Source organism: Corylus avellana, chromosome ca1 (genome assembly GCF_901000735.1).
Source record: "Corylus avellana chromosome ca1, CavTom2PMs-1.0".
NCBI classification, from domain to species: Eukaryota; Viridiplantae; Streptophyta; class Magnoliopsida; order Fagales; family Betulaceae; genus Corylus; species Corylus avellana.
Genome location: NC_081541.1, coordinates 31,567,423 through 31,577,182, shown reverse-complemented (window position 1 = coordinate 31,577,182; position 9,760 = coordinate 31,567,423).

Sequence of the window (9,760 nt, the reverse complement as noted above, 5' to 3'; positions counted from 1 at the left end):
AAAGGGAACAGTTAAAAATTGAACGGTTCATATTTTTTTTTCTCCCACTATCTCTCTTTTTTTGCTCTCTCTCTCTCTCTTTTTTTTGCTCTCTCTCTCTCCAAGTCATTCACACTCATTCCACATCTCTCTCTCTCTCTCTCTCCTCTTTTTTTTCCTCTCTCTCCACGTCTCTCTCTATTAATTTCAAAGAAAAAGACATCCCTCTCCCTCCACCCTCCAACATTAATATCTCTCCTCTTTTTTCTCTCCATCACTATCTTTTTCTTTCTCCACTCTCCAACATTTACAAAAACAAAATTTATTGGCCTAAAAATTCAAATTGGAGATAATTATTCTTCTTAAAGAGAAAAGAGTAAACCGATTTTTTTAAAGCGTAAACCGAGTTTTTAACTCAATATTTTAAAAAGTGAACAGTTAAAAATTGAACGGTTCATATTTTTTTTTTCTCTCTCTATCTCTCTTTTTTTCCTCTCTTTCAACGTCTCTCTCTCTCTCTCTTTCTCTCTCTTCCAGTCATTCACTCTCATTCCACATCTCTCTCTCTCTCTCCTTTTTTTTTCCTCTCTCCCCACGTCTCTCTCTATTAATTTCAAAGAAAAAGACATCTCTCTCCCTCATCTTTTTTCTCTCCGTCACTATCTTTTTCTTTCTCCACTCTCCAACATTTACAAAACATAATCTTTTTTTTTTTTTTTTGTTAAAATATATCACGTTTATTAATAGAACAGAGTGTAATACTCATCCATTACAACCCAAGAAAATTGGTCCAGCAATACAGCAAGTACCCACGTGCTACTCTCTCCCCACCAGATAGCAGACAGCAGTGAGCGCCACCTCAAAGGCTACACTCACTGCTGTCCCCGATAGGTTCTTCGAGAATGGACACGGCAGTTACCGCTCGACCATTTACTGCAGAATTAGCAGCTACAGCCATACTAGCTTGGTGAATCAGCACATCCGGCAAAGCAGAAAGGTCTGCTTGTAGAAGATCACGTATGCAATCTGGTGGGTCACAAAGCCACACCTTATCCATTTTGTGTATAATAGCAGCTCTGGCTAAGCAATGAGCCACCTGGTTGGCCTCTCTCCGCGTGTAAATCATCTCCCACTCAGGAATAGCCCCTACCATGAAACGAATATCTGCTGTGAGTTGGCCCGTGGTACCTTCATCTGGCTCCCTTGAATACAAAACATAATCTATTGGTCTAAAAATTCAAATTAGAGGTAATTATTCTTCTTAAAGAGAAAAGAGTAAACCGATTTTTTTAAATTGTAAACCGATTTTTTAACTCATTATTTTAAAAAGTTAAAAGTTAAAAATTGAACCGTTCAGATTTTTTTTTCTCTCTATCTCTCTTTTTGTGCTCTCTCTCAACGTCTCTCTCTCTCTCTCTCTCTTTTCTCTCTCTCTCTCTCTTTTCTCTCTCTCCAAGTCATTCACTTTCATTCCACATCTCTCTCTCTCTCTCTCCTTTTTTTTCCTCTCTCTCCACGTCTCTGTCTATTAATTTCAAAGAAAAAGACATCTCTCTCCCTCCACTCTCCAACATTAATATCTCTCCTCTTTTTTCTCTCCATCCCTATCTTTTTCTTTCTCCACTCTCAAACATTAACAAAAACATAATCTATTGGCCTAAAAATTCAAATTGGAGATAATTATTCTTCTTAAAGAGTAAAGAGTAAACCGATTTTTTTAAAGGATACACCTATTTTGTAACTCATTATTTTAAAAAGTGAACAGTTAAAAATTGAACGGTTCATATTTTTTTTCTCTCTCTCTCTTTTTTTGCTCTCTCTCTCTCTCTCTCTTTTTTCTCTCTCTCCTAGTCATTCACTCTCATTCCACATCTCTCTCTCTGTCTCCTTTTTTTTCCACTCTCTCCACGTCTGTCTCTATTAATTTCGAAGAAAAAGACATCTCTCTCCCTCCACCCTCCAACATTAATATCTCTCCTTTTTTTTCTCTCCATCACTATCTTTTTCTTTCTCCACTCTCCAACATTTACAAAAACATAATTTATTGGCCTAAAAATTCAAATTGGAGGTAATTATTATTCTTAAAGAGAAAAGAGTAAACCGAGTTTTTAACTTAATATTTTAAAAAGTGAACAGTTAAAAATTGAACAGTTCATATTTTTTTTTTCTCTCTATTTCTCTTTTTTGCTCTCTCTCAACGTCTCTCTCTCTCTCTCTCTCTCTCTTTTTTCTCTCTCTCCAAGTCATTCACTCTCATTCCACATCTCTCTCTCTCTCCTTTTTTTTCCTCTCTCTCCACGTCTCTCTCTATTAATTTCAAAGAAAAAGACATCTCTCTCCCTCTACTCTCCAACATTAATATCTCTCCTCTTTTTTCTCTCCATCTCTATCTTTGTCTTTCTCCACTCTCCAACATTAACAAAAAAATAATCTATTGGCCTAAAAATTCAAATTTGAGGTAATTATTCTTCTTAAAGAGTAAAGAGTAAACTGAGTTTTTAACTCAATATTTTAAAAAGTGAACACTTAAAAATTGAACGGTTCATATTTTTTTTTCTCTCTATTTCTCTTTTTTGCTCTCTCTCAACATCTCTCTCTCTCTCTCTCTCTCTCTCTCTCTCTCTTTTCTCTCTCTCCAAGTCATTCACTCTCATTCCACATCTCTTTCTCTCTCTCTCTCTCTCCTATTTTTTCCTCTCACTCCACGTCTCTCTCTATTAATTTCAAAGAAAAAGACATCTCTCTCCCTCCACTCTCCAACATTAATATCTCTCCTCTTTTTTCTCTCCATCACTATCTTTTTCTTTCTCCACTCTCAAACATTTACAAAAACATAATCTATTGGCCTAAAAATTCAAATCGGGGGTAATTATTCTTCTTAAAGAGAAAAGAGTAAACCGATTTTTTTAAAGAGTAAACCGAGTTTTTAACTCAATATTTTAAAAAGTGAACAGTTAAAAATTGAACGGTTCATATTTTTTTTCTCTCTCTATTTCTCTTTTTTTGCTCTCTCTCTCTCTCTCTCTCTCTCCTTTTTTTTCCTCTCTCTCCACGTCTCTCTCTATTAATTTCAAAGAAAAAGACATCTCTCTCCCTCCACTCTCCAACATTAATATCTCTCCTCTTTTTTCTCTCCATCACTATCTTTTTCTTTCTCCACTCTCCAACATTTACAAAAACATAATCTATTTTCCTAAAAATTCAAATTGGAGGTAATTATTCTTCTTAACGAGAAAATAGTAAACCGATTTTTTGAAAGAGTAAACCGATTTTTTAACTCATTATTTTAAAAAGTGAACAGTTAAAAATTGAATGGTTCATATATTTTTTTTCTCTCTCTATATCTCTCTTTTTTTGCTCTCTCTCTCTCTCTCTCTCTCTCTTTTCTCTCTCTCCAAGTCATTCACTCTCATTCCACATCTCTCTCTCTCTCTCCTTTTGTTTCCTCTCTCTCCACGTCTCTCTCTATTAATTTCAGAGAAAAAGACATCTCTCTCCCTCCACTCTCCAACATTAATATCTCTCCTCTTTTTTCTATCCATTTCTATCTTTGTCTTTCTCCACTCTCCAACATTAACAAAAACATAATCTATTGGCCTAAAAATTCAAATTGGAGGTAATTATTCTTCTTAAAGAGTAAAGAGTAAACTGATTTTTTTAAAGAGTAAACCGATTTTTTAACTCATTATTTTAAAAAGTGAACAGTTAAAAATTGAACGGTTCATATTTTTTTTTCTCTCTCTATCTCTCTTTTTTTCCTCTCTCTCAACGTCTCTCTCTCTCTCTCTCTCTCTCTCTTTTCTTTCTCCAAGTCATTCATTCTCATTCTACATCTCTCTCTATTGAACCGGTTCATATATCTCTCTCTCTCTCCTTTTTTTTCCTCTCTCTCCACGTCTCTCTCTCTCTTTTGTCTCCGAGTCTTTCACTCTCATTCAACATCTCTCTCTCTTAAATTCAAAAAAAAAAAAAAAAGATCTCTCTGCCTCCACTCTCCAACATTGATACCTCTTCTCTTTTTTCTCTCCATCTGTATCTTTCTCTTTCTCCACTCTCTAACATTAACAAAAACATAATCTATTGGCCTAAAAATTCAACTTGGAGGTAATTATCCTTCTTAACCTTTTTTTTTTTTTTTTTCCAGACCAACAATGTTTTAAATTATTCTAATTTATATAAATTAAACTAAAATTAAAGGTCTTATGTTTTAATTCATTTGAATGCTTATGGATTTTTTTTTGTGTGTAATTTACTCGGATTTTCAAGCATATTTTTAAGTTTTGTTTTTTTCTCTACTTTTGAAAGCAATATTGTCAGTGGCGGATCCAGGATCTTCACTCATGGGGGGCATTTTTTTATGAATACAAAAATAAAATTAATTAAAAACATTAAAATAATAGTTAAATATAAAAAAATGACAAGCTCTTATTTGTAGATATGCTATTCGGATTTGGTCTCTATCACTAGGATTATAATTGCACCTTTTTTTTCTTTTTCTTTTTTTAATTTCTGGGCAAATTTGCTAAATCTACTTCAACACTCATTTAAAATTTAATTTGAACTCAATAGAATCGTTGTTTTTATCAATAATATCAGATAACTACAATTATATATTTATATAATTAAAATATGAAACAAAAAGCCAAAAACTATATAAATTCATAAATAATTAAATATAAAAACAATTATCAAGAAGAAGCTGAATTAATAGCAATATAAAAATTAAAACAATCAATTGAAAAGAACAATTTAAATCTAAATCTAAAAATTTGATTCCATATTTACATGATTACATGCTTCAATTTTTTGTTGAAGTTATTATCAAGAATAGGCTGAATTACTAGCAATATAAATATTAAAATAATTCATTGTAAAGAATAATTTAAATCTAAATCTAAAAATTTAATTACATATTTACACACCTCAATTTGGTGAAAGTATATAAGAATATATTTCATACATACAATTAAAATATATAACAAAAATTATATATATTTATAAAAAAAATTAATTTAAAATAGAAATTTAAATATAAAAACTTAATCAATGTAAAAGTTGTCATAAAAATGTAAATTTACAAAATCAAAAGTTTCACAAATCAAAAGTTACTACTTCATCTCCATTTCTCTCCCCTTATAAGTCGTGCTTATTGGTTGAGAACTATACTTTAGGTTTTTTTTTTTTTCTTTTTTTTTTTTAAAGTTGTTTGTTTGCTTTATTTATTTATTTTTAGAGAAAAGGCTTTTGTTTTTAATCATTTTTTTCCTAATTAAACCAGCCGAGCCACTGGCCCATAATCCCATTGACGTTTTTTTTTTCTTCTTTCCAAAGCCCACTTACTTGTAAACAAGAAATAAGCTAAATTTTTTAACTGGTCCACAAAGAGTCCAAATACAAGGACATGATTGTCAATTTGCCTACAAACAGACCAAAGCTCACTTATTAAAACGGTGTGTTTAATTAAAGGGCATGGTTGTCAATTTGCCATCATCTTCTTCCTCCATCTTCTTCCTCATTTCATCCTGTAACTGAAAGTCTGAAAACTACAGGCGCAGCAGAAAAATTTCAACGTCCCAACACTGCATCAATCGTTTGCCCCGGATAACTGGGGCATAATCATGGCCGAAGGGGCTAAGATGGGGCATCATCATGGCTAAGGGGTATAAGAAATTTTTTTACCAAGGGGTAAGAAGAACTTTTAGGGGTCAAGAGGGGGCATATGCCCCCTCTCGACCCCCCCTGGATCCGCCCCAGAATATTGTTTTGCTTATTTTTTTCTTAATATTCAGAATTATATACGTTTTATTTGTATTGAAATAAGATAGATGATTTATTTGATTGCATTAAATCTTTATTGAAAGATTTTGTTTTATTTTGTATGCATAATTTTTTTTTTCTCAAATATTCACAATTATGTGAATTTTATTTGTATTTAAATATAACCTTTAGCATGTCTTTTTATTGAAAGAGTGATGATTGATTTTTTAACATGACTATTTTAGCCTGTAATTAATAAAAAGAAAAAAAAAATGAAGATGCGTTTATGTTTTAAAATCAAATATAATAAAGAACCCTGTGTATAGCGCAAGTTATATGCTAGGGTATCTATGTATAACTAGATACATAGATATATACTTCTTCTTCATTTTTGTAGAGGTCACCAAAAAGAATTCTCCTTCCAAAATGCTTCTTCTTCATTTTTGTAGAACGCTTATCATATCATTTTTGGATTTATCTTTGTGTATCTATGTATAAATTCTTCACGACTGTAAATTAATTATTTTTATGTTTGTTTCTCTAAAAAGTTTCATTGTATTGAAATATAATAGGTATCACACCAATAAGATTTTATGTTTTAATTCATTTCAATATTTTATTATTATTATTATTATTATTATTATTATTATTTTGTAATTTACTCGAATTTTCTAGCATTTTTTGGAAGTGTTGAAAGAAATTTATTTGATTGCATTAAATATTGAGTGAAATGTGTGTTTTATTTTGTATTAAAAAGAAGAGAGAAGATTTTATTTATTTTACTCTGTATTTTTTTTTGAAATAATTAGAACTTTATGGGTTTTATTTGTATTACAATATAATAAGTATCACATCAACAATATCAGAGTTTCCTACTAATTTTCTATTAATATTTTGATCATCAGAATTCAAGTGTCCTTAATTCTTGCTATTTTTATTTTTTCTTTTATACTTTTCATTAAGTAGATGTTTGGCACATTTCAAAAAAAAAAAATACATGTTCATTACAGTAATTTACTGGTGTATAACCTTTAGTATGTATTTTCACACACATATTTTAACTTATAATGAAAAGTAAGATGGGATGTGTTTAAGTTTTGAAATTAAATTATAATGAAAAATCCAGCCCATAGCGCGGGTTACATGCTAGTTTATAATAATGGGTGTGATGAGTTGTTGCCCATGGCATATGTTTTAAAGCAATGTAATTCAAGTGTTGAAGACATTCACCAGCTTCAGATTTTAATTGGAGATTTCTTTTTGATCCGTGAGAATTTCAAATCAATTTGAACCACCAATTAAAATAGAGGTTTCCCTTTAGTAATTTTCGTAGTATAAACTTACAATGAGACTGCATATAGAAAGATGTTTAGGATTGTAAATGAGTCGATCTTGTTTTATTTACAATTTGAGCTCAGCTCGTATAAATTCAGTTTGAATTATGATTATTTAATAAATGAATCGACTTTGAATAATAATTACGGCTCGAATATTAATACAAGAATATTGGGTTTTTAGCAAATGCAGTGAATGTGACAAAAAATTTGTGATGTGTCAAGTCACCTCATTCATCAAATATTAATAAAGGAATATTGGGTTTTTAGCAAATGCATTGAATGTCACAAAAAATTTGTAATGTGTCAAGTCACCTCATTCATCAAGTTGTTACTGTTGTCAGCCATTTTTTGTAATCTTGCAACCATTTTCCTGTCACATGTATATCGTGCTCGCCAACTTGTACCATAAGTCACCTCGGTCCAGCCAACTTTTAAAGGCCAGTGCCAGAGGCATTGGATCGGACCGGACCTAAAGATTTAAAAAAAATTTCTTAAAATTAATCATAATATTTTTACTTTTTACATTACATCAATCCATTTTTATTAGTATTCAAATAAAAAAATTACTATAAATTTTTTTTTTTTTTTAACTTTTTTATACAAAACATTTTTTTTTTTTCTCATATCAATCAAATCTGCTATAGTTTTGGTTCACTTCTTTTTTCAGCCCTTTTCCAACTGTAAAGACTAGAGGCCAACTTTTCTTTTGGCAACCGCCTGTAGGGCTGTAAATGAGCCGAGCCGAGTCGAACTTTATCAATATTGGGTCGGCTCATTATAGAGGGGAAATAATCGAGCCGGTCTCGAGCTCGAGCCGAGGTAGAAAACCATTGCCCGAACTCGGCTCATTGGAAACTACATTGGCTCAGGATCGAGCTTGGGCTCACTAGAACGGAAAATTTGAGCCGAGTCAAGTACTCGAGTGGCTCGACTCGGCTCGAGCTTGAAAATCATGAGTTGATTTCTTTCCAGTTTTCCGAGCCCGAGCCCGGTTAACGGGCCAGACGAGCCTTAAATGTGTGGCTCGGCCCGTTTAAGGCTCGTTTAAAGGTCCAATTTTTCAAGCCCGAGCCAGGTTAACGGGTCGCACGAGCCTTAAAATGTGTGGCTCGGCCCGTTTGAGGCTCGTTTAATGGTTTTTTTTTTTTTTTTTTTTAAAAAAGTGAAAATTAAAATCACTAAAAATTCAAATTCAGTGAAGAAAAACACAAAATTCATCATAAAAATTCAATATAATTGCATGATTGTATCAACATCAGCAAACAGCCATGTGACAAACTACAAGCAAATTGGAAATGAACATAAAAACATAACAAGTATTACAAAGCAAATTCTAAATGAACCTTTAATAGAGATTACAAGCTAATTGAAAATGAACCTATAATAGAGATTACAAGCAAATTGAAAATAAACCAAAAACAGGGATTACAAGCAAACACAAAATGAACCTATAATAGAAATTACAAGCAAACTCAAAATGAACCTATAAGCTATAATAGAGATTACAACTTTACAAGGAAACTCAAAATGAACAAAAAATAGAGTATACAAGCAAACTCAAAATGAACCTATAATAGAGATTACAAGGAAAAAAAAAAAAAGAACCTATAACATAGATTACAAGAAAACTCAAAATGAACCAATAATAGAGATTACAAGCAAACTCAAAATGAACCTATAATAGAGATTACAAGGAAAAAAAAAAAAAGAACCTATAACATAGATTACAAGAAAACTCAAAATGAACCAATAATAGAGATTACAAGCAAACTCAAAATGAACCTATAATAGAGATTACAAGCAAATTCAAAATGAACATAAACAACAAGATTACTTAAAACAAAATACATCAATTTTGGTTCCCAGTTGCAGACTTGCAGTTGCCACAAACCGGCTCTCTGAGTCTCTACATTCAATGATTTAAAATTAGTTACATGAACAAGTTAATATAATCAAATTCAGAAAGAGATAAAAGATTAGACCAATAAGAAAAATACAACTAAATTACACAGCCCTAGTTGCCACAGGCCCACAGAGTCACTGCATGCAATGAAAAAAAAAAATTTGTTAGATGTTTTTAACTCCCTTGCAAGTTGTCAAGGGAGAATTGTCACTTAAGATTATGCAAATGGACATTTTAATGATTGTTCAAAAACCAGATCTGCAAAAACAATGGGAGGGCAGAAAAAGGTATAACAATTAAAACAGGTTGTCCAAATGTCTAATATTTCAAGTTCCAACAAAGCTAGCAAACGTATAAAAATTAAAACAGGTTATCCAAATGTCCAATATTCCAAGTTCCAACAAAGCTAGCAAAGGTATAAAAATTAAAACAGGTTATGCAAATGTCCAATATTCCAAGTTCCACCAAAGCTAGCAAAGGTATAAAAATTAAAACAGGTTATCCAAATGTCCAATATTCCAAGTTCCAACAAAGCTAGCAAATGTATGAAAATTAAAACAGGTTATCCAAATGTCCAATATTCCAAGTTCCACCAAAGCTAGCAAAGGTATAGTAAGTATTACAGAACATTACATCAAAATCTAATGTTGACATTCAAATTACATATTTAATAAGCAAAGGAAAGCAGTAAACAAATTCCCTCACAGAAATGAGTGATGTGGTATTTTTGCAACCAAAAATATCAATTATAAAATTATCACTCGAAATAGAACGAATCACGTAG